This window comes from Anomalospiza imberbis, chromosome 4 (assembly GCF_031753505.1).
Source record: "Anomalospiza imberbis isolate Cuckoo-Finch-1a 21T00152 chromosome 4, ASM3175350v1, whole genome shotgun sequence".
NCBI classification, from domain to species: Eukaryota; Metazoa; Chordata; class Aves; order Passeriformes; family Viduidae; genus Anomalospiza; species Anomalospiza imberbis.
This window is the reverse complement of record NC_089684.1, coordinates 39,116,788-39,140,934: the sequence shown is the minus strand read 5'-3', so window position 1 is coordinate 39,140,934 and position 24,147 is coordinate 39,116,788. Positions and strand designations below refer to the sequence as shown.

General features: G+C 40.0%; 1 protein-coding gene across 3 annotated transcripts in view; it reads left to right on the top strand.

Annotated features, from left to right (window-relative positions):
• AFG2A (AFG2 AAA ATPase homolog A) overlaps window positions 1–24,147 on the top strand; it is a 162,931-nt gene that overhangs the window by 97,423 nt on the left and 41,361 nt on the right. The gene's annotated exons all lie outside the window — the stretch shown is intronic.

Sequence of the window (24,147 nt, the reverse complement as noted above, 5' to 3'; positions counted from 1 at the left end):
TCCTCAGAAAACAGGCACGATGATCCAGCTGATGGTTGGGTTTCATATGCAGGGGGTTTGGAATAAAGCCCAAGCTTGCGGATCATTTCATCTTCTGCTCACCTAACTTGTTTTACCATTACAGGGAAAAGAATGTTTGTTTCCTAAATATTCCATGTGGTAGATAGTGGAAACTCCATGCCCACTACCTTTCTCCCCCAGGAAGCTTTTTCTCCACTAACAATATGCAAGTTTTACTTTTGGCAATTGTTTTCAATTTTGGAAGAGAGGCATGATACAAGGATCCTCTTTCAGGATTCTTTTGTTAAAATTGGAAAAGAAAGCAGAGCCATCTTTTTCTTTGTGAGGTGAGCAATTAACAGGAGAGTGCTGCTGCTGTTGGTGCTTGCCATGTGATATTTATTATTGGGTAACATGGCATGCTAATAATCCTATGAGTTGTGTTTTTGGGAAAAGACTCAGATACCTTAAGGAATTCTTGAAAAAAGCCAGAATTGTTTTGAATGGTTTGTTTCAAACACCTGTCCCAGAACCATCTTTAGTGAGCTGTTGTGCTTTCCAGTCTACTCTGAGAATAGCCTGAAAAGTTTTGATGTGTTCCTAATTGCTGCTTCACAATCATCACCAAATCAGACCACCTCAAAACATCTGGGTGTTTTTTTGTTAGAGCAGAAGGTTGTACAGAAGTTTCTCTTGTCCCAGAATTATTCTCAGTCAGGCCACTGTTTCCATCCTTAATAGAAGTCACTCCTAAAATGCATTCTGTTTTCAGTGAGGGTGCTGCAGAATTTTGGCTTATGTAAAAACCAGTCAATCCTGGTAGAAGGGGCATATTGAACGTGTTGTGCATTTTTTCCATGTACTTTTTACAGTGTTAAAATCAGTCAGCACTAGTAAAAGTGATAAGATGGTCTGATGGGACCTGGTAAACTGGTACAGAGATCTCTCTGTTTTGTTCTTAAAGCATTTGTGTGCACTTCTGGTAATGATCCTGAAAAAAACCCTCCCAACATGTACCTACAAAGCTCTGTTGAATGGCACATCCTGACATGTGAAAGGAGAAGTAGTGGGGCTGAGCTACCTGAAAGAATGGCTTGGCATTCCTGCAGCTGAGGAAAGCTGCTTTTGAGGAAAGAATGGAGATGGGGAGGAGCCTGGCCAGTGGCGAGTGTGGGGGGGGGGGTCAGGAAGGCAGGCTGGAGATAAAAAGACCACATCCGTGTTTTTCCAGGTGTCTCTTTTGTAATATTTCACTTTTTTTTTTTAGAAGAGGCAGCACATCCAGTCATTCAGAGAACGAAGTGACAAGAAGAGAGAGAAGCCAGGCTTGTGCTGTGCTTTCATTAAGTGTTTTACTGCAAGTGGTACCTCATTTTATAATGCTTTCTCAATTACAGGGTCTCCCACACACTCATTGCCCCTCATTTTCTTCCTCATTACTTTATTGCTTTGTTTAATCCTTTATAATGTGTCTAACCCACTGCTAGGGTTGCTTGCAAAGGTCAGGCTGCTCTTGAGATGTTTTTGCTTAAAATAAGTGAAATGGTTCCAAATTGTCGGTGTTCATTGTGACCAAAAAAACCCAAACCAACCCAATCTTTTAAAGCTTCAGAAATGAGTGACTTCTTCCCTGATCAAGCAGGACTTCCAGAACTGGTGCTTGCCTTCTACTTAAGAGATTGAGGAGGCACCCTCCATGCTTGAAACATATATAAATGATGAAAACAATTAAATGTGTACATATTTTACAAGATTTAACTTGACAAGCCTGAATAAACTAGCTTCTGCCCTGCACCTTTGTTCTTGCCCTAGGACTTTCTGTATACTTGTGATAGACTTTAAACTCAATCAAAAAAAAATCTTCATAACCAAAAGACTTGGCATCAGAATTAAAACACAACTGTTTCAGGAATTGCTCATACCTTACCCATTGCTTTGGCAGTATGACAATTACAGGTAGAAAAATTAAGCCACAAAATTCTCCTGAGCCCCCTTTTGCTGCAGTTGTTTGGTGTAGTTTTTACAGAAGGATATCCTGCAAAAGCAGCTTGCTAAGAGAAGAGGTGGAGTGTGTGCTTCAGTAAAAATCTGTTTTTCAGGTTAGGTTTCCATCTTTCCCTTGCATTGTTTCAAGGTGAGTTTCAGTTATAAATAATAAATCTGTCTGGAATTCTGCATTGGTGTGGGCTGGTGTGGCCTGGTGTGGCCCACTGCATCTTGTGGGCTGGGTGTAGTTGTTGGTGAGAGCTTGCATCTTCTTATCTCGCCAGATTTATCCTCATTTTGATTTTATATGGTTCTTGATTAACCAAAATATGTTTGTATATTTGGATGTTTAAGTTCAAAATATTACAGTCAGTGATGTCAGAAAGACAAACACTGTGCTGAGAATATTTATTCAGACTTTCTCAGTGAAAGCAAATGAGAATTTTTTTTTTTATGGAAAGTGGCATATGTACTGCTCTCCAAGTAGCAGGACTATGTATGATATGTACACACAAAAAAAATCAAATAATATAATGGTGTAAGGAAGAAGCCTAATGGTGTCTGCTTGTATTTTTAAGCGAAACTGTGACTATCCCAGAAGTTATGGCTGCCTTTCTAAAGGGGCTCCTCTACAAGAAGAAAAGGTCCATCTAATTTGAAGGGCATTATCTTTGAGTATAAAATTATAAATAGCAGTGCCTCCTTTGTAATTTGGTAGTGCATACTGAAATTTAGGAATGGTAGTTGGGGATATGCAATATAACCAAGAAATATGTGAGACTTTACAATCAGTCAGCTAATGCATTTTTTGTTTGTTTTCATGGAATATTGAATGGTGTGGGAATTAACAGGTTTGGGGAAGTGTTGAAAAAAAACCCTTCACTAGAATTGCTGGTAGGGCAAGAATTGTTCCCCAACCTCCATGTTTTCTAAACTCAGGTGGCTTTGTAGCTAGAAATTTTTTCAAACAATTTTTTAAAAGATATGGTAATTCAAAAATTGTCATCTGCCTCATAACTTTTAGTGAGCACTCTGAGCTGCAAAACTGACAGAACCATCTTGGTAAAAGCCCATTAAAGGATCCATTTCTGATTTCTTATACAATTATTGTGGTTTTCATTACTTGATGACAGACTAGGAGATACCCAGTGATGTAAATGATATATCAATTTGGAGGAATACTTGGCCTTTAAAGAAAAAAGTTATTGCTATGATTGTGGAGAAACCTGAGCCATGAAGTTATATGTTACAAACAGCACTGAGCTCAGTTTACAGCAGAGCTGTGTGTGATGCTTCTGCCTCTCACATGACTGTAAATTAGTGTTACCTGTCAACAGGTTGTTATTCTGTCTGTTTGGCCTGTAACTGTTATGGAAGGAACAGGAAAAGGGAGGAAGTCAGCTTTGGTCATGACCCAGAATCTGATGAAGATATTGGAAAGATTTTTGTTGACTTTATTATGCTTGAGGTCAGATCCTTGGAGTTTGCAAAAAAAAAAAAAAAATCCAGGAAAGGGAAAAAAAACCCAAAAAACCCAGAGACTTGAAGAGGAATTTGTCATTTGATTGCTGTGTGAAACTATAGGTTAGTTCAGAGCAAGCATTTTAGCCCTGAGTAAGGAGAAATAATTTTGACATTTTTCATAAAAGAAAGCTTTGCTGGGTAACCATGATGTGAAAAACTTTGTGTCATGCACAGATGCTCTACCAGTTTTTCAGGTTTTAAAATAATCTCAGGAATGGCAAAGTAGCCAGACTAAGGATTCATCTAATTCAATTTCCAGTCTCTAGCAGTTGCCAGAAAACAGATGCCTAAGAAAGAACACAGAATGACTTAAATTCCCAATTTGCTGCTCCTTGCAGGTACAGAGCACCAGAGCATTTATCAGGAATATCGCTACTTTTTCTCTCCTGTTTATTCAAGTAACTGACAAAATAGACACAACCAAATAGTTTCTTGACTGAGAGAACTGCAAAACAAACAAAACAAGACCCAAAGGAAGCTTTCCACTAAGACTGAAAAACATAATTGGGTGGCAGTGATACAGTTTTAGCTTTGCCCATAAAAATGCTAAGTCACAACCCTAAGTTATTGTTTTACAACTCTGCCTGTTTTTTCATTATGAACATTGTCTTTGGCTGTTTTGCTTTCAAATATTGTTGGATCAGCTCTATTAATAAAGGTGCCCTCAGGGTATTTGCAGCTTAGTGAGGTGATGTTCTAGGTACTGATTCAGCACTGAATAAGAAACTATTTGTTACCTTTTTGATTGCAGCAGCAACAAGTTTTAACATTAAAGCATTGTGGTATCTGATTGCCTACAGGAAAGGGATATAATATTCACTTAGCAGCCAATGAATGAATGATTAAAATCTTAAAAGCATTTAATAAGATGGAAACATAGAGCAGGGCTGGTCTCTGGTGTAAAGTTACAGAAGAGGTTCACTGGGTCAGAGAAAGAGTATGGGAGATTGGATTTTTTTGTTGTCGTTGAAAAAAATTGCAGTCTTACTTTTACTGTCAAGTCAAGACAGCTCTGAGGGGAAAACCATAGAAGAGTGATGGTATGTTATAAACAGCACAAAACCAAACAAAAGAATTGGTCCTATGCCTGTAATATGACCAAAAAAAAGTCATTATTATACAAAGATGTGCAGACATTTTCTATCCTGACCATTAGTTAAAGCTGTAACAATTAGGGTGATGTAAGCAGAATCTGAATTTAAGGGAAATACTCAGCTGAAACTGCCGTTCAAGAAGTTAATTAACCACAGGGACAGCCTTGTTGCCTGTGACAAGCTCTGCAGAGTCTGACAGCTGCCTCTTGCTTACTTGTTTATTAATAAACAGGCTGTTTTTAATGACATCTGAACACTTCAATAGTTCAATATATTGAAAGTGTTTTGTGATGCTTTGTGCATTTTGAGTTTGGCAAGCTCTCTCTAGAAAATAAGAAGTTATTATTGATTCTTTAAGGACATTAAATTGGTCAAAGATTCCTGCTAAACAATTTTTTATGGGCAGAGAGAGAGCCCAGGGCATGATGTGCCCAGCATCCCAAGCACAGTTTTTGCTCAGGTCCCCAGGGTAAGGAGCAGTCTGAGAGACATCATAGATGAAATGGGGAGAAAAGGGCACTTTGGAAAGGTGAAATTATCTCCATTTAATCCTCTATAGCTTGATGAAACTTTGCATCTCCTGAGTAAATTGTACTGGAAGTCTAGGACTCCAGGAGTAGGGGGATGCATGCATATGAGAACTGCTAATATTTTCCAGGGATTATTCTTCTCCAACTTCATGCTAAGGCTTGGAGGCAGAGAAATGGGGGCAGTACAGCTTGAAGGCTCCCAGGAACGCTGGAAAAGCCTTTGGATACCATGATCTTCATCTGAAAGTGCTATTAAAATAAATTATGTGATAGATTGAAGGGGGTTTCCTGACAACCCTGAACTGTTTCATTTTCTTCCATTTCCGTCTGTCTGCCCTGTAAAACTTGCATTTTTTGCATATAGAAATTTGATTTGGGCAGAATAGGATCTTCCATTCATTCATTAGTTTTTCTGAATGATTTGATCCAAGCTGATAATTGTCTGCAGAGGAAATTCCCTCACCTCACCGGAGCATCCCTGTGCTGGTGTCCTGGGCATGCAAACAACCATGAGCTTTGCAATCCATTTCTTGATTTTTCAGCTTTAAGAAAATAACTCGCTGAGATAAGAATCTAAATCCTGTCAATAACAACAACAACAAAAAAAAAAAAAAAAAAAAAGGACAGGGGAGGCTGGGCTGACAGGTTTCTCTAACCCAGAAGTCTGTGAGGTGTTGGAAAGATTTTTCCCTTGTTCCTGTCTGTCTTCGCAGCCCTGCTCTCCCTCTCGCCATCAGTGTTGGTGGCGGCAGCCAGTCTGACCTGGAAAGGAGCCGAGGCTCCGGAGATCTCCCCTCAGACCCGGAAATGTCAGGAATTCCCTCCCTCACCCCGCTGTGTTTATTCAGGGCGCCGAGAGGCGGCTTCACCTGATGGCACTGTCAAGAGGCAGCTGGAGGCTTTTCCCCAGCGGTGCCTGTGGCTGGGGTTGGCTCAGCTTTGGACATGCCATGCTCTGTGTGCCTCAGTAAGGGACAGGCTTCAATCAGGGCTTTTCTTTAAGGCACAGCACAGATCAGGGCAGGGCATTGGAAGGTGCCCAATGTGTCCCTGGCAGAAGCTTAGCTCCTCTCCTGAGCTGATTTGAGAGACAAGTCTGTGCCTAAAGGTGTGTTAAGTCCAGTGATGTGGACCCCAGGCAGTCTCACCTGGACTGGTCTTGGAAGGTGATTCCTTTCACTGGAAAGCATTAATATCTATTATCTGTGCAAAAGATGGTGTTGACATAGGTTCCATCCTGGAGGTGACTGGGATTTAGTATTGCAGGCAGTGATGCAGTACCTCATGCTTTAGGAGTCCTTGGTATGAAATGAAACCTCATTATACTTTCCTTGATTCCTGTGCAGTTATTTCCACAAGGTCCATTTTTTTTTCTGGTAAATGGAAAAGCGCAAGCACAGCTTGTATTGTTGAATTCTTAGTGAAAAGCCCACCCCTAAAACCAAAAGTTTTTCATTTCCCTCTAACTTCATTGAGAATATTCTCAGTACTATGGACTTTATTCTCAATAACTCAGTTTTAGAATAAAATTTGTGTCACCAGTATTAGTTGGTAAAGAATCTCTATCTATGTTTTGGGAAGACAAATATGCATACCTATATGGATGTCAGATAACATCATTGGAAAATTTGGGAAAATTGTTTGAATATTAGTGAGGAACATAATTTCAGATTATTTGTGTGAAAGAGACTGGTGGAAAATGTCAATGACGACAGGAAGATCAAGATGTCACGCAGATATGGGAAGAGGGTTGGGATTGGGCCAGAGGGAGTGAAGAGTGAGATTTTTAGGATGGTAGAAACCAGGGGTGTGTTTCATGGAATAAGGGGTCAGAGAATAGAATAGAATAGAAGGAAAGATGAATGTGGATTTGAAGGACATGAGCAGATGAGTTGAATGAGTTCAAAAGGGTGAGAAGAAGGCTGAAAGGAGAAGGAGGAGGCTGGATGAGCAAAGGGAAACTGCAGCTGGGACAGAAATTCAAGAGGAAAGACTTGAAGATATAAATGTTGATGGAAAAGGGAAAGCAGAAAGTATTATATTTTTATATTTTCTATGGGAAGAAAATTTCCAGGTTATCAGCGGGAAGGAAGTAGAGGCAAGCAGGAGCAGCGAATGAAAAGTTGGAGAAACAGACTTAGGATGCAAGTTCCTTTTACTTAAGTGGGAGAAACAGAGCTGACTGAGCTAGGATTGTGGCAAAACTAACAGTGCAGTGGAAGGCATCAGCCAGATCTTGAGACTTCCAGCCCAGATGATCCATAGCACAAGAACAGTAGCAGAGGAAATGGGTGTTGGTTTATTGGGAACATGCAGGTCTCATGCCAGGTGTTTGGTTATCAGTGTGTCAGTGAATATAGCTAGTGTTTCTTAAGTCAATGTTTAGAAAATTGTTGCTCTGAAAAAGCCCCAACCATATTGTCTTCTTACAAAAGTTATTCCTGTCCTAACATGCTGTGAGTTGGCAGGAGAAGGTGTGACTGTTCCTGCACTGTCTGGAATTTGGACAGTTTTTGGCTGTAACCTCTCATATAAAGGTAACAATAACAAGAAGTCATTGTTTTATTGTTTCTTTTTTCAACTATAAATTACAGACTTTGGGTTGTACTGTCAGGAATTTAGAGCTGGAAGCAAGTTTCTGCCACCTTGTTCCATTTATGTTTTAAATCTTACTTGATGAGTAATAGAAAGAACAGGCATTCGAAGTGAAGCAGAATTGAGGGAGAGAGATTTTTAGAAATTTCAGCAGCACTCTACTGGGGCAAGAAGAAATGCAGGTTAATAGCGTTCAAGGCGTTGTGCTCAGAACCTTGTCATTGCATAAACCAACAAAATCAGGAAAATTATTGTTGGGATTTCTTTGTTCCAGTCTACTGCTGAAGTCCAAACTACCTGTGTTTACCATAGATTGCTCTGTGGTAGTGACATACGAATTTGTAAGAACTCAGGAATTGCTTGAGACCTATGAGAGTTAAAAAGCTGCACAGAGGTAAGACTAGAAGTGAAAACCTGTATGCTAGTTCTAATTTGACCATAAAATTGCTATGATGCTTCTGACAAACCTCTCGAAATCTGTTCTCCCCAATTTCCACACCTGTAAAACTCTGATGTTCCTTGTTTCACAGAAATGTAACAACTATAAGCTGCTGCTGTTATTATTACAGTATTTTGCAGATGTAGAGTGATAAATTATTAGCCTTAACATGTGATACTGCTTGCCTGACAGAAAATCAGAGGAGCTGCAGATGCCCCATCACTGGCAGTGGCCAAGGCCAGGCTGGAGCTCTGAGCAACCTGGTCCAGTGAATGTCATCCCTTCCCATGGCAAGGGTTGGAACTAGGTGATCTTTAAACTGAGGCTTTCTCTGGTTCTGTGAATATTAGCTGCAAATCAGCAGATTGAGAAAGGCTGTAGCTTTGAGTCTTTGTCAGTGCTGAGGGCATGGGTCTGTGTGGGTGCTGGGTTTGGGGACAGCATGAGAAAGCAGAGCACCAAGGTCCTCAGGTGGTTTCTAGAAGTGCAGATGTTGGGGGTTTTACCTTTTTGTCTTCCTGTTCCTCCCGCAGAGGAAACATTTTCTGCTGATTTTCCTTCCCAGTAATGATGCATTTCTGTGTGTTTTGTGTGAAGTTGCAAATGAAAGTGCTGTTGTTTTGGTTTTTTTGTCAGGGGTCTGGCTTTCACACTCCCTCTCTCTCCAAGTCCAGGCCTGCAGTCTGTCCGCTGCATATCTGATTCGTTTTAGTTCCTCCAGGGATGTGTTTGTATAACCTTTTAATACCAGGGACCTGGGTGACCTTGGCATAACACCATGAATCATATATGGGAAATGTAAAGTTAGCAAAAAGAAATGAAGTAAATGTAGTTACGGTCAGAAAAGCAATTGTACAGATCTCATCTTAGGCAGCAGATAGACTTCCTGTGTATGTTTTGAGTTGTCGCTGCTGACTTTCCTGACAAAACATGAACCCACAGGGATCTTAATTGGCTCTCAAAACCCAAGCTGATCTTGCAGGCTGATAATTAGTATTTTTCTGTGAGCATATTTATATACATGTTGAAAACAGACTGTATCTAATTTAGATCCTATTGAGAGACACAAGACAGGGACATCCACAGTGTGATTTTCCGTTATATTTATTTATACAGATTTCTAAAACTCATTAAGTATGCAGTCTGCACTCTGGACTCATGACACATAAATCTACATGTGTATCACTAATTTATTATTTTATATAAAGACCTGCTCAGCACATCCTAAATCAGAGCTGCACACACCCAACAGTAAAATCAGCAAGTCTGTAGCCACATAAATCTCTCCAGCCTGTGTCCATCTCCTCTTTGGAGTTCAATTGCAGTTTGAGCACAAGATCATGTGTGGCACATCCTGGATTGCAGGCACTCAAGAGTGAGTTATTCCCGAAACAATTTTTTGGAAATTGCTTTTCCTGAAAGGACTCTTCTTTTTGTTTCTTCCCCCTTGCCCTCCAGCTGAAGAAATGTTATTAGCAACTGTGCTGAAGGTGTCTCAGAAAATTGCCTGAGCTGTAGTCATTTCTCTAGGTAATAAAGATATTTTATATAATACTATATCATTAATTCAGTATGATGTGACCTCACTGTAGGTGAAACTCTCAAAAGTACTTTGCTGAGTCTTTTTCAGAGTGGAGGGCCTGACTTGTCACTGGAAATATGAAAGAATCACATATTTGGGACTCACACTTCTAAAGCACCTTGAAAAATCTTGCAATGCAATTTGAAATTCAAATACACGTTCCCTAACTGACTTAAGTATTTGTGTTTTATGATTTATTCTTGTTAAGTGAACTATGGTGATTATTCCAATGATCCCTGCTGGCTTTTTGGTGGAATGCTTTAGAGAAAAAAAGATATACAATAGCAGAAAATACTATTGGTTGTCCTATTTTTCCCCCGCCTTTGCCTCCCTCCAGGTGAGAAGTTCATTTTCTTTGACAAGGCTATGTAGAACATTTCCTGCATGTCACATCCAATATTCATTTGAATTTAAATGATTAAGAAGTTGTTATTTTGGTATGTCAGCAGATTTTTTTTTTAATTAGAAAGCAAATAAAAGCACCAACATCTACAGGATCCTTAAGAAGCTGCTGATACTTTTCTTCCTTTCTCTGTGCAAGCGTGTGGAAAGATCTAGAAGCAATTGCACTTGACTTTGATTAGAGAACATTTTTTTTCAAGCAGCTGATTAATGCTCTGAAGTTATAAATAATTAACTGTTACTTTGATTAGCTACAAAACGTGCCCATTAGTTAATTTGAAACAAATGGCTCCACCTCTGGTTCAGATGCAATTGAGAGCCTTTTTCTTCTGACATTGCCTGCTGCAGTCTCACCTTCTCTGCAATGTCTTGGTTTTCATGTTTTGCTTTGTTTTGCGAGGAGGAGGTGGTGACGTTACGGTGCAGTTTGGGGCACTGCCGGCAGGGGCGCTGGTGGCTCCCGGCCGGGCAGGGCAGCTCTAACAATTCCCCTGCGCCTCCAGGGGGCGCCGTGGCTCAGCCGCGTCTCCCTCACGCGGTAATGGCGGGCGTGAAGCAGGCTGCTGTGGGAACCTGGGAGCGACTGCTGGGATTGGAGAGGCAGGCACCGCCCCCTGGTGACAAATTGTAACAGAAAAGTCCACAGCTTTAGCAGGAGCCATGGGGGTCGGGTGGACACACAGCCCAAGGCAGTGGCAGGAACTCCCCCATAGCAGCTGCCGCCCACAACCGGGAGCCATGCTCCCTGGGAAAGGGGAAGGGGTTGGAGTCCTGGGTTTTTGCCCTGAGGCACCCCAATGGATGGTGAGGGGCCTTTCCAGTCAGACTGGGTGTTCATAAGGTCCTAGTTCAGCAGCTGCACTCAAGGTAGGAGAGGACAGCAGGAGACAGAACCCCACGGTGGTGGCGGATTCTCCCCACAGTGTTCACAGCCTATCTCCTGTCCGATAGCGAGAGAGGGAGAGGAGCCGAGCCTTCACCTAGCCAAAATATCGTGGTGTCTTTGCCTTTCCAAAGAGAAAACCCCCCAGGTAAGAGAGTAGCCAGCTGCACCCTTCCCCACCTTGGCCATTTCTTTTCTCTCTTAAGGACCAGTTGTTATTTTCTCTCAGCAATAGGTGGGACAAAAGTCTGTCTTTCACTGGTAGTTTTTCCTTATATGAATGATGGGAGGCAATCGTTACTTTTCCTTCCTCTGAATGAAGCTCATATATTCAACTATCCCTTAATTTTATGTAATACTTTAATTTTATGCTATATGATTGGTCTTTTGGCAGTAAAATCCTTCATACTCTATTGCACGGTATTTATTCTCCTTTGGAAGTCGGTGTGTTTTCATCTCATAATTGGCCCTCATTATCCAAGCCCTGTTGCAGGAGGAACTTCGTATTTCTGAGAAATATTTGGAGCCAATTGGCAACTGAGGCACCCCAACATAGTTAGAGAGAGCTGTGGCCTCGCTTAGGCACGAGTGTGAGAGCCTACGTGTAACTGGAAACATTTGTTTTCCTGCTGTATGTGAAATTACTGCCAAGAGAGGAGCATCTAACAGTGCTGTCATATGTTTTGTTGTTTCTCCCTTGGTCTTAAATCAGGCTCTGATGTTAATTAGTTTGGTGGGGTGGGTTTGGGGTTTTTTTTTTTAGTCATTTAATGATGAGTATTAGAGTATATATAAAATAATTTTCTTTGTTTGCACCAAAACATTGCAGACTGGTGAGATACTACTTGAAGTTTAGAGATGCAGTGTGAAAGCCTGGGTTTTGCACAAAAACTCAGTCAGTAACAGACAGAACAAGTATGAGTACAAATTCTTTAGCAGCTTATGGGTCTGCAGTTGCAACCAAATGTTGTTAGGAACTGAAAAGTTCTTTCAGTAGCTTCTAGAGAGCCAGGAGCCACCCAAGGTCAAAGGGTAACAGGTGGCACAGGGATTGTAAAGCCCTACCAGCGTATATCTGTGTTCAATAACTTGGGTTTATTCTGAATTTTTCAGAATTTCTTTCTCAACACAAATTTTCCCTCATCCTCGGAGCGCCCTTTGTTTTCACAGAGTTTTAGACTTTCTGTAGCCTCCTATGGAGTATTTGTGTTCAGTAGAATTTCTCTAAATAAGCCACTATAGAGAATGACCTTTACGCAAAGAAGAATGGTCATTCCAGAAGATTGAACAGTAATAACTTGATTAAAATGAGAAAAGAACCCATATGACAGCTTAATTATATACATTTATCTTATGACTACACAAAATAAAATTGTATTCATTGTACTTCTGTATTATGATAATCTGTATTTTCATATAGAACATACCAAATAGTTTAAAATATTGCACCTGTTTAATATCTGTTGTTACATTAGCATTTTACCACTAGTCAGATCTTTTAAATAGTGTTTGTTCTTAGTTATGCTGTTGATTATATATTATAATTCAATATTCAGAGGCCACAATAATTTTGTAGGGTAAGTGTTAAGGGATACACAAATAAGATGATAATTTTATTGGTGTAAAAGCACATCATGCTGAATGGTTCTGGATTTTCTTACATGTTTACCTTGGGTTTGTAATGGTGTTGATGAGGGTAGAAATAAATGTTCCAACAGTGAAGGGTAAAAAGGGAATCATCTAAGCTAACCAAACTGTTTTTTTATTTACTGTGAGGTTGGAACAGTCTGACCAGGGAACTGGTGGATTCTCCATCCCTGGAAGTGCTCAAGGCCAGGTTGGATGGGGCTTGGAGCAACCTGGTCTGAGGAAGGTGTCTCTGCTCATGGCAGGGGGGTTGGAACTATGGTCTTTTGGTCCCTTCCAACTCAAACTGTAATTCTATGATTTCCTTTATAGTGTTTTGCACTTTTATAGTCAATTGGAACTTTAAAGGCAAAAATAATTTTATTTAGGTATCTCTTTTAATGAAAAAAAAAGAATTGGAGCTTGAACTGCCCTATCAGTGGTGTGTGCAGTGATTAGTGTCAGGACAAGTATCTGTGTGGAACCCCAGTTCACTGAGGTTCATTATCAGACACTTAAAATATTCATGGTCATGACACAAGTCTGACTTACCCTCCTCTTAAACAAGAAAGAAGAAAACACTACAATATTCTAAAGAGAATTCTCTTTAGGCCCTGGTCTCACATGATTATACCATTGCTTCTCACCAACAGAGAGACAAAGACCCTAAATATTTTGTAGAAGTCTTTCATCAAAGTGAGTACATTCCTGAGAAGTACTTTTTGGGTGTAGCAAAAGTATCGATTTTAATTCTGAGTCAGTCTATGAAGGGAAATCATTACCATCATTAATCAGTTGAATATTTCAGGATCAAGTGTCTAGATAGTTTGGCAGGGACAACATTTTGCCTTCACTGGGAGATAATGAATTTTGAGTGTTGCCCTTTTTAAAGCCTTCAGAAACTTTTGCCTGTGTCATGTTGTTCTGTGGCTGGAAGAGAAGTGCCCTAAGTATAGCTAATTATTTACTTCCCTCATCAAAGGTGAGCAGTACTTCTCCTTGGGGTGAGTATGTGACTCACCACACTTACCTGTATCTGCTACCTTTCCCCTCTTCAATATTTTAAGTAGAGATAGTGAAATGTGAACATGCTTCCGGAGCTATCGGCTGGAATGTCATTTTGCTGGGAAAAGAAATAAAATATACCTTAAAAGAAGCCACAGCTGATTCTGAAATCATTGTCATTGCTGACAAGGGAGGATGGCACACCCATGCAGCCTGCCTTAGTGAAGCTGAAGTCCTAGATGCTTTTTAGAATTGTTCTAGGTGGTCTAGACAGTGCTGTCCGGATCAGTTATAGGAATCTTTATAATGATGATTCTTTGACCATTGGGACCATTGTCTGCTTCAACCTTTCTGCATGTCAACAAAAACCACTTTTGTTTTTCTCAAGAAAAACTGACAGGAGATTATCTCTTACCACAGTCTTTGTTTTTGCCCATACCATTATTGTTGGGTTTTTTACTGTGGTTTGGTTTAGAAACTCTCTCACCCCTTGCACAGTAGAGGAGAGACTTCAAACTTCTGTTATATGTGTACCTTTTCTTACCTTTTTGAAAGTTCTTTCCAGATTTGGGTGGATTTTACTTCTAGTAAACTTTCTTTTCTACACATGACAGACTCTGGCAGCTAAATTAAACAGTTGTCATTGGGTGTGATCCATTCTGGCATGGCTGACACTTTGGTTTTGTCACCCCTGTCACTCAGAGGACTGAAAGTTGAGAGTGGGGCACCCAGAGGTGTAGGGGAAGCGTGGAGAGTGACAGCATCCCTGTAGCTGGGTATCAGGTGGCTGAACAAATTGGAGATAACTGATGTAGAAGTCAAAACTGGGAAAATCAAGCAGATGGATCTTGTAAGGGGCACTTTAAATGTCACAGAGAATCTAGATTACTCTGCATGCTTATGAAATCAAAAAAGAGCTGTGAAACCCAAAGGCACGGTATAATCTTCATTTTCCTCTGCTGAGTGGCCTACCTAACAGACTGCTACTGCTTTATTAGTTCCAGTGGTAGATGTCTGTACTGATATTTTACATAAGAAACTATTATTCCATATGGTGAAAGGGGTTTTCTACTATGCTTCCTTTTCTAAAATGTCATATGGGAAAAATTCCCATAAATAATGTTGTTTTCACCCAAACAATGTTCATACTAGGAATGGTTTTCCTTTCTCATAGTATAAAACAAGTTGGATAATTCTGGAAAATATTGACCTACTTCTTTCATGTGAAAAAAAAAAAGGCAAAGGGAAAACCACAGAAATGAACAATATAGTTAATTCCACATGGATCTCCTTTTGTATTTTTATATATGGAACAGCATTATGGGCAATAGTAAATAGGCTTTTAATGTGCCAGGAATTTAGCCTCAGGTATTTGGCTGCCCTCCCATGTCCTGCTTTTACTGTTCTGCCAAACCATACAAGGATAACCCATCCCTGTATGCTGTGTGTGGATGATAGCAGAGACTTCAGGGTGACATGTTCAGGCAGTAGGGAAGGTTGGGCATATTCCCTGAAGGAGCTCTAGGATGTGCTTATCAGTGGAATTTAAAGAATAGGCACTTTTACTGTGTTCAATGCATCAGATTAATTTTCAGTAAAATACTAGCAAATTGTTTTCATGCTCAAAAAAATTATACAAGAATCATTTCTAAAATTGTTTGACCTAGACTAGCCTTGATAGAAAAGGATACCTTTTGGAAGGTGCAGCTGTAGTTAAAAAAAAAAATCAAGTTTTTCTATGAATAATTAATGTTTCAGATTGGTTTATTTTAACAGAAATTAGTGTTTTCTTTGGTATCCATTTGGGTTTTTTACAAGAGACATCTGGTCATGGAAGGATATACTTTGGTTTGGAAATGCTCTTGTTGTGCTTGCAGAACATGTTTCCACCAGAGTTTATGGCATCCAGGCAGAGCCCCAGGGAGATACCATATGACCATTTCTGAGTCTTTAACTTGCTTTTCTGACCCAAAAGTTTTTAGCCTAAAGTTTTTCCCAGAAAATGAAGGGTTGCAAAACCTGTGCCGGTGTTCATTCCAATTCACTGTCAAGCTGCAGTGCTGATTGGGGCAGATCCTTTCAAGAGCTGCTTTTGTGTGTGAATCCTACTGACATCTTTGACTCTCTTGACTTACCTTAATGGAAAATACTCTTTCTGATGACTTCTATTATCCTCTTCCTCCTGTGCTTCTCCCACTTTCCTCTCATTCCTTCCACTGTGTCTGGCCCCAGCTCCAGGTGCTTTTCCTCTGTGCTGGAAACAATTAATGCTGGTTTAGTTTTTAGCTACAATTCCTCGGTAAGGAAGCTCTTTAACCTGGGCTTTAATTCCCTGGAGCAGGGTAGAACCATCTGTAATCTTGGTGTTGATCACAGTGAGTTAGAGATAATTTCCAAAGTCTGGAATTCCCTGTTGGCCAGGAGGACTCAGTGATGGGATAATGAGTAAAATTCAACCACCCAAGTTTTAGGATTTTAAGGTTATATGAATTTGCTGATTCATATGATGAGAAAGCCACTGGCCACTGTTTAATTTCTGGGATCAGCCTCTGCTTATGTAAATATTAGAGTGCCAGGAGAGAGGAGCTGCAGTGGTTTACAGCAGTAGGCTGGGGCTCTAATGTCTTAATAAATGTGTGTATTGTTACAGTGATTCTCCCTTTGCTGGACTCATCAGTGAAAAATTTGGAAAGGTAATGGAAGAGTACTGTGAATAATAATCCAAGCTCTCAAAAAAGATATTTCTAGTCTATTATAGCACTGACTACGAGCAGTCCAGCTGAGCTTGATGCATAAAAACACAGTATGTGTGATATGTAAACTATGTGTATTATTAAATCTCATTAAAATGATTGCTGCTGTAGAAGAGATTTTGTCTTCCAAAAAAAACCCCAAAACCCACACATGATGCAGTTTCCTGTTAGAAGAATGAAAATTGTAGAGATTAACAGCTACTTTTCTACTTTATAAGTTTAAAAATGCCACCTGAAGTCATCAGTTATATATGGTATATATTCTCTCATCATTTATAGATAGTATTTGAATAGCTTTTTTCTGAATTAATTGTCAGATTTTTAGAGCACAATGTTAATTCAGATTCATTTGGAGAGATTTTTCAAAAGCGGAGCGGGTATTTTAAGAGTGTTAGAAAACAGGGTTTGGAAATCTGATCACGTCTTCAATTCCATGGTTTTCTCTAAATCTTTTACAGCTGCTTGTAGCCTCTTCTAACTGATTTTCATTAGTTTTATTGCTCCAGTCCATTCCTGCCAAGCATGCTGCAGACTCTGGTGTTGGTGGGGTGATTTGCAGGCAGAGATTCAGTGCGAGGGCCTTGTCAGTCTGATTCCTGATAGGACCAATTCCTCATTAAACTCCCCTAGGAACACTGCAGAATGAACTGCATGTACATTGCCCTGCAAATAGTACATTGTAATTAATGTAAAATGACTCACAGAGAATAATTTTCTTTGATAATGATGCCATTATTTAACAATAATTCTTGTGGGTTTATTTTTAAGTAACTTCTCGTAAAGAGTGTATTTGCCCACAGGTACTGTTTAAAAGCTGGTTGGGTAATTAAACATTTTTGCTGTAGTTGTTACCTCTTACAGCTGCTTCACTGAAATTAATAAGAAAGAAAACCTAGAGAAAAAAACATCAGGAAATATGTAATTGAAAAAAGTCTGACTTAATGTCAAAGAAAATGCAAGTAGGAAGTTAAAGGAACTGTCTCTGATACAACTTGGATGTGTCAAGTTTCATTTTAACAATATGAATAGTAATATGAGCTGCATTATGATAATTCAGCATCCATTAGTGTACAGTAATGAACTGAAATTTAGAAGGCATTTTTATTTTATTCCAGGCTTGCCAAGTTGTAATTAAAAAATAAGTGGAAATCATCCTTCCTTTTGATAAATTCAGTACAGTTTTGCAGTGATTATTGTAAAGGTGATGGGAATTTTTTTTCCTCTTATCTTTGCTCTCCTCCAGTCACAGACCGGGAAGGCAGGGATGTATGTGGCTTGTTTCTGTTAGCCTGGCTGAGCTGGTTTGTGAATACAGAACTGAGAGGAGGGAAATGGACACTTCATTATGAAATCCCAGCAATTTGTAGACAGGTGAAGCCTGGTGCTTGAGAGAGTTCTTAGAGCTCCCTGGATATCTGCAGAGTGTTTCCTTGTCAATGGCTGGCATTTTTGGCAGGCAGAGGACCAGGGATGCTCGCCTGGCAGAGCCCTGTAGAGCTGCACAGCTGTGGCCAAACAGGCTTTTGTCCATCCTTGGACTGCAGTGGCGTAAGAAAATAAAATATCAAGGACTGTGCAACTCTGCATTATGGACAAGGACTGGGAGGATTTTTCCTATGAGAAGAGTGGGATTAAAAAACCATGTTCACTGGGAGATTCATTTCCACCCTCTCAGCCTCCCTGAAGTTTTTGTCTGTGGATGTTTGCAGTCTCAGAGGGAATAAAAGCTGTCACATTGGCTAATAAATCTTCCAGGAATTTTGAAACCCTGTGAGTTATGGAACACTCATGCTGGGCTGTATGCAGGTATACCAGAAGTGAGGGTAAAACCTGCAGAGATTTTGAGTGCTGCTGTTGGAGACTGCCTGTGCTGTTGAGGGGGGTGTCCAGCACAGACCCCATCACCCATCTGTACAGATTATTGTGGTCTGGCATTTTTTTGATTCACTTACCTTTGAATGCTGGCAGTTCTGAAGTTACAGTTTAAGAATGGAAGATTTCTGAGCTTTTAAACTGCGTTCTCTGTTATACAAGTGCTGCTTTTGAAATAACATCCTGTGAAAAAGAGATGTTAAGTGTGTTTGCAAAAGGGGGGATTTGAATTGTGCATTAACTGAATTTTAACTTGCCTTAAGCAGATGAAAAGTTATAGTTTTGTCAAAATCTGACAGTCATAATCCCCAGCTCTGTCCAGGGAGCAAGTGATTTCCACTTAGATTTTAATTGTCTTCATTTTTGTGTTTAAAATGGAGTTTGATTCATTGTCAGCACCATTTGTGACCATGATGGTGCTCATCATGAGAGAAGCTGAATTTCCTGACACAGATTTCCCATAGAATAATTTTTGTATGCATGTGCTATTGGTACAAAAAGGTTATATCTTTGTGTCCCCAGAAAGAACCTAAAACTCTTGATTTTTCCATCAGAGCATCTTGAGCAAAATGAGATTCTCTGTTCCCTCCTGCATATTCTGGCCTTCAGCCAAAGCATGGCTTTATGAATTCAGAAACTTGAAGAATGAATATAATTTTGAAAGCTAAATAATATGTGCGAGGAAATGTCGGTAGTTTTGAAGCTCTTGTGTTAGAAATGTAGCTATGTGAAGTAGGATTTTTTTTCCTTAAATTCCTTTGATAAATCCTAACCCTGGAGCCCAAGAGTTGTCTCTATTCAAAGGGCAATTTGTATTTCCTCTTGGTTAGAGGGCAACTTTGAATACTGATGGCCCTGTGAAGTAAGTTAGAGTAATTTAAATTTTAAATGTCTCAGTGTGGTCCCTGCAATTTGCAAATGCTTCGGGAAGTTCCAGATCAATAGAAAATCGAAGTAGGTGTCTCCTTACGAGCCACATCGCCCTTGGGCAACATCAGGCTCTGGGCACACCATTCCTGAGCTGCATCCTGAACTGGGCTATTGTCTGTCTTAAATGGTACGTCGGGAGGAGTAACCAGATAGTTATGTTAAATTGACTACGGTTTGATTCTTCCTCTGAACAGTGATTAGAGCCCAAGATAAAGCTGGTGGTTCAAGGTGACTCCCTGGCAAGTCACTTAAGCTTTCAGGATCAAACGCTGCTAAATTCCGGGAAGACCTTAGCATGAACAATGAAGATATTTCCTGTTTCCACGTTGCAATAACTTACCACTGGGATTCGGTAGGAAAAACACAACGTTTCTTTTAAATAATGAAACAATCGAGTATTTTATCTAATATGTTGCAGTTCCCAGGTGCTGAAGAGGGGGATTCTGTGACACTGGCAACAGGATGGGAATGTAACAAGCTGTTTACTGTATTAGCTGACAAAATGCACAGCTCGGGTTATGGCAAGAATTTCTTTATGCTTTGGAATTGATTATGGCTTCCAAAATCTGAATTCTGTAAGGAGAAGAGGCTTGTTCACTTAGGAAGCTCTCACCAATTTGGATACCTGTAAACTGAAGGGGAGTAAACCTCCCTCAACACTTGACAAGAAAGTGTAGCTGAAGGAAAAAATTCACCTCAGGAGAGCAGTGTGGCTTCTTTTGGGCCTTTCTGCCTGACAGCTTCATAGCTGGCACATGAACGCAGCTTTCCAGACAGCCAAGAACTAATAAATCATAGTTGGTTTATATATGTAAGAGTTGTTGAAATTATGCAAATTAACCGTTCAAACAGACCCTTTCAGGGGGAAAACCCAATTTCTGTGAATTATACTACAAGTAAATGCAGTCTGAAATGAGATATGCTGCTGACTGTATGAAAGGAGCATGAACAAGTGTTAAAAAGGTGATAGGAAAACACTTTGCCAGCATAGCTTACACCTCAGGAGACTTCCTCAGAGTAATAAACTAAACATTTTCAACAAGAAGAGAAGGAAATAAGCAATGATAATATTAAACAGCTGAGTAGAGCAATGATCTCTAAATCTAGGCAAAGAAATAAGCTGTAAGTAGACCATCATAAAGCTCACAGCAGAGAGGGAAGAGCAACACAAAGGGAGAGCTGTAAATGAATATGATACAGAAAATGATAAAAAAAAAAAAAAGAAGGTAACAGTAACTGAATTTTTAGTTGTTAGAAAAGTGTAATTAAGGAGGAAAAAAAAAACCCAAAAAAAAAAAAAAGAGCAGAATTTAAGGATGGCCTGAGCTGCTGTAGTAATTAATATGATTCTGTGCTTTTTTTTTTTGTTGCTGGAAAAGTCTTTTCCTGTGGTGTTTCAGGCAGGATAAAGGAATGAGTTTAAGTTCAGTAGAACAGAAGGTCATATGCTGACCAAATTTAATCATGACTGTAGCTCAACTAAATCCTTCTTTGAAGCACCTTCCCCAGTGTTTTAAAATCTAGATAGTACAATCTAGATTTTAGAGGTATTTTAATCTCTCCATCAGGACTGGTACTGTAGCATCTTGAAATGACTGGGTATATTAAGATAAATTCATTGAGGCTTTAGGGCAAGGTGCAGCTTTGTTGATTGAAGTATAGCTTGACTGGATGAATACTCATTCATGCAGACAAGTAGAGGTGCAATCTTTTGCTCCTGCTGTTTGGAGCCACTGTTCATTTCATTGGGAAAAAGTGGGAGATAAAAAGGGTAACTCAGGTAGGACATACATTATGTTACTTAACAAAAACCACAGCTGGGTTGTTTTCCAGAAGACACAGGCAAAAGAAAGGGGGAGGGAAAGAAAAGAAAAAAGAGAAGGTGAGTTAAAAGTCAAAAAGACTTAATGAGAACCACAGTAATTTTCAGCTCTGATAATGCAATGCAAAAAGAAGCAAGATGCTGACCAGGCATCCACTTTGCATGGCAGTAAGATGAGGATGGGCAGGATGTCCAGAAGGAAATAGTGCAATGCATCAATGAGGCAGCAGCTGTATTTGACCAGCATAAAGAAGATGTAGGTGTTGATAATCCACAATTTAAAACTGATGTAGGAGTCTTCCACTGAAATTCTGTTTCCACCTTAACAGTTGCATGTGAAAGCTGGAAATCCACCAAAGGTTCAGACAGACATCTAAAAGCTTTTGAAATTAAATGCCTTGGGGAAATAGTAGGTATTAAATGGAATGAATTTATAACAAATACTGAGATTCATCAGGGAGTTGAACAAGACTTAATCTCCTAAATTATCCAGAAATGAAGATGGAAATATCTAGGATATGTGGTAAGAATGAAGCCAGATCTGATGCCAGACTGTCTGCCATGGCAGGAATGCCTTCAGGCTGACTGTATAACATGTGAAAGGGACTGACCAAAACAATTCCTCTATTGGAAAGTGCTTAGAGCCAGAACATCACAGGTGGCTTCACAAAGTGGGGGACAGTCAACGAGAAAGCCAGATGGACAACAATCAGCAGGGTCCTGCATTTGTTTGATGGAACTCTTGGCAGCATAGGGAAAAATGAGAGTTCAGTGGCAACAAATGCTTTCCTCTAATATTTCACGTCTGCTAGGGGCTATAAACGCTTGGCAGACCTGCAGAATGATTTCAGGACTTTTATCAGTCCTGCTGCAGTCCTGATGAGCTGAAAGAACGTATTTTAACCCCAGAGTTGCAGCTCTCTCTGTCACAGCTGGCAGCTGCAGTGAGCTCAGTATTTTATGTAAACTCTGCACCACCCACAAGACTCCAAGATCAACACACAAAGTGGTTTCTGCCGGTATGAGGGAGAAAACCACCAGGTTGTCTTCCTGCATCCGGGTGGAGGAAGTCAGTGATTGTCTGCTTGCACTAATAAGAGGAGGCATGTCTGTGGGGCCTTTTCTCCAGGCAGAGTGTCTTGGCTTCTGACCCAGCCAGTGCACTGCTGTTCTTAATTAGCCTTGTCTTGACTGCATTAATATCCTGGCATGCAGCTATCTGGGACTCTGGAGTCAGGCGTGCAGTTCTTCAGTGTTACACACTCTTTCTCTGTCACTGGAACCATGTCACCTGCTCTGTGGCACCAACAGCAGCCTCAGTGACCACATAAGGCTATTACCAAAGTATTTTTGCTCATCAGTCAAAGAAAGTTCTTTAACTGCTTAAAGACTCATGTTGCCTCTCTGCTGCTAGATGTTCTAATGTCAAATAGTGCTTCACTGTGTGAGCATCACTTTGCAGGTACTGGTTAGAGGCTTCTTAACCACATGTTTCTCTTTTTCTCCTCAATTTATAACTTAAACATGGGTTAAGAATGCACCTTTTGAACGAAGAAAAGGGCTTCATTGGTGTTCAGGCATGTACCCATAGCAGAGGAGATGAAAAAAGATGATCTTTAAGGTCCTTTCCAGCCCAACCATTCTGCAATTCTTCCACTACCAGGTAGTGAGTTAAAACCCATAGTGTGTATTCTGTTTACTCCCTTATCAAAAGCATGGTTGGCATCCTATGAACAGAGGCATCCTGTGCTGTTTGTTCTGCTCAGCAGGCTCCGCCTAGCTACCAGCTATGCCCTTGGCAGGGAGAAAGACCCCTTGGATCTTTCCCCAAGGTTGCCAGGTGTTCCCAAGTTTGCCTTAGTCGGTCTCAAATGGGTTTGGTACCTGCATTGTACCTGGTATGTGTTAGCTGTGAAAGGGCAAGAGGGCTGCTTCTCCCAAGGAGAGGGGTTTAAACCAGCATTTGTTTTTTTTTCACTCCCTGTTTGTTTGGAATATAGGCCTCAAGATGGGTTTGTAAAAGGCATAATCACCTTGGTGTTCAAGTGCAAATGAGTGATATTTTTTTAGTGGCTTTATTCTCTGAGTTGAATGACTTCTCCTTTAGCTTACAGTTATTATGACTGGTATCTACTTTATTACTTAAAATGGTCTTCCAGAACCACAGTAGTAAAATAAGATCTTTCAAATAATGAAAACCAGAATTTTTTTTTTCAGCCACAGTGCTGGCAGTAATGATGGAAAGTCATTGATTTCCTTTTGAAACTGTTTCTGAATTGTTTCCTTGATGTTGCCTACCTCTCTGCTGATTTCTTTCTTTAGAAGCAGCTGCTTTCACATATCTGGTTTGTTCCAGGAATATTTCTTTTGCACTTTGTTTATCTGTAGTTTGTCTATCTGTCGTTTGTCAGACAGATCTGTAAAGTTTGGTCACAAGCCAGGAAAAGTCATGAAGAACTTTGTGGTAGGGTAGTCACTGAAGTAACCAGGTGTAAGGAATAGCAAAACTGATATGACAAAAGGTTATTTAAAATTGATCATGCTGCTTTAGAAATACATCTTCTTGTCTGCAGCACAGTTTAACTTCTTGTCATACACTGAAGTATGTGGCCTCGAGAAGTGTTCAGAGCATGTCCTGTGGATGAATCCTAGAAAAACAGAAAGTAGGAGATGAAAAGCTGCTACAAGGCAGGTCCTCATGGAGCTGACCTGCTGTCAGTTTTTGTCATTTGAAGCTAAGTTGTCTCTCAGAAAAACATCTTATCCCATGCTGGTAATTTAATCAGTCAAAGCACTGGTAATATAAAGGTAAAGCTTATGTATGGAAAAGAATGTATTTTGTGGTAGATCATTGTTGCAGTGTTCAAAAGCTTCTGAGGAGAATTGTGCTATTTTGGCAGGAGTTCAAAATTCTCTTTCCTACAAGGAACAGGTTCGGTAGTTTGTTTTTTCTCTAACATGTCATTTTGAGGTTACATGGTAACATCTGTCAGAGCTATGCTAACCTCTGTCATCCAGCTGTTATAATTGTGGTATTTTCCTTCCTTTTCCTTCTCTTTCCTCTCCTTTCTGCTTTTCCTTTCTCCCCCTTCAGAAAAAAAAAA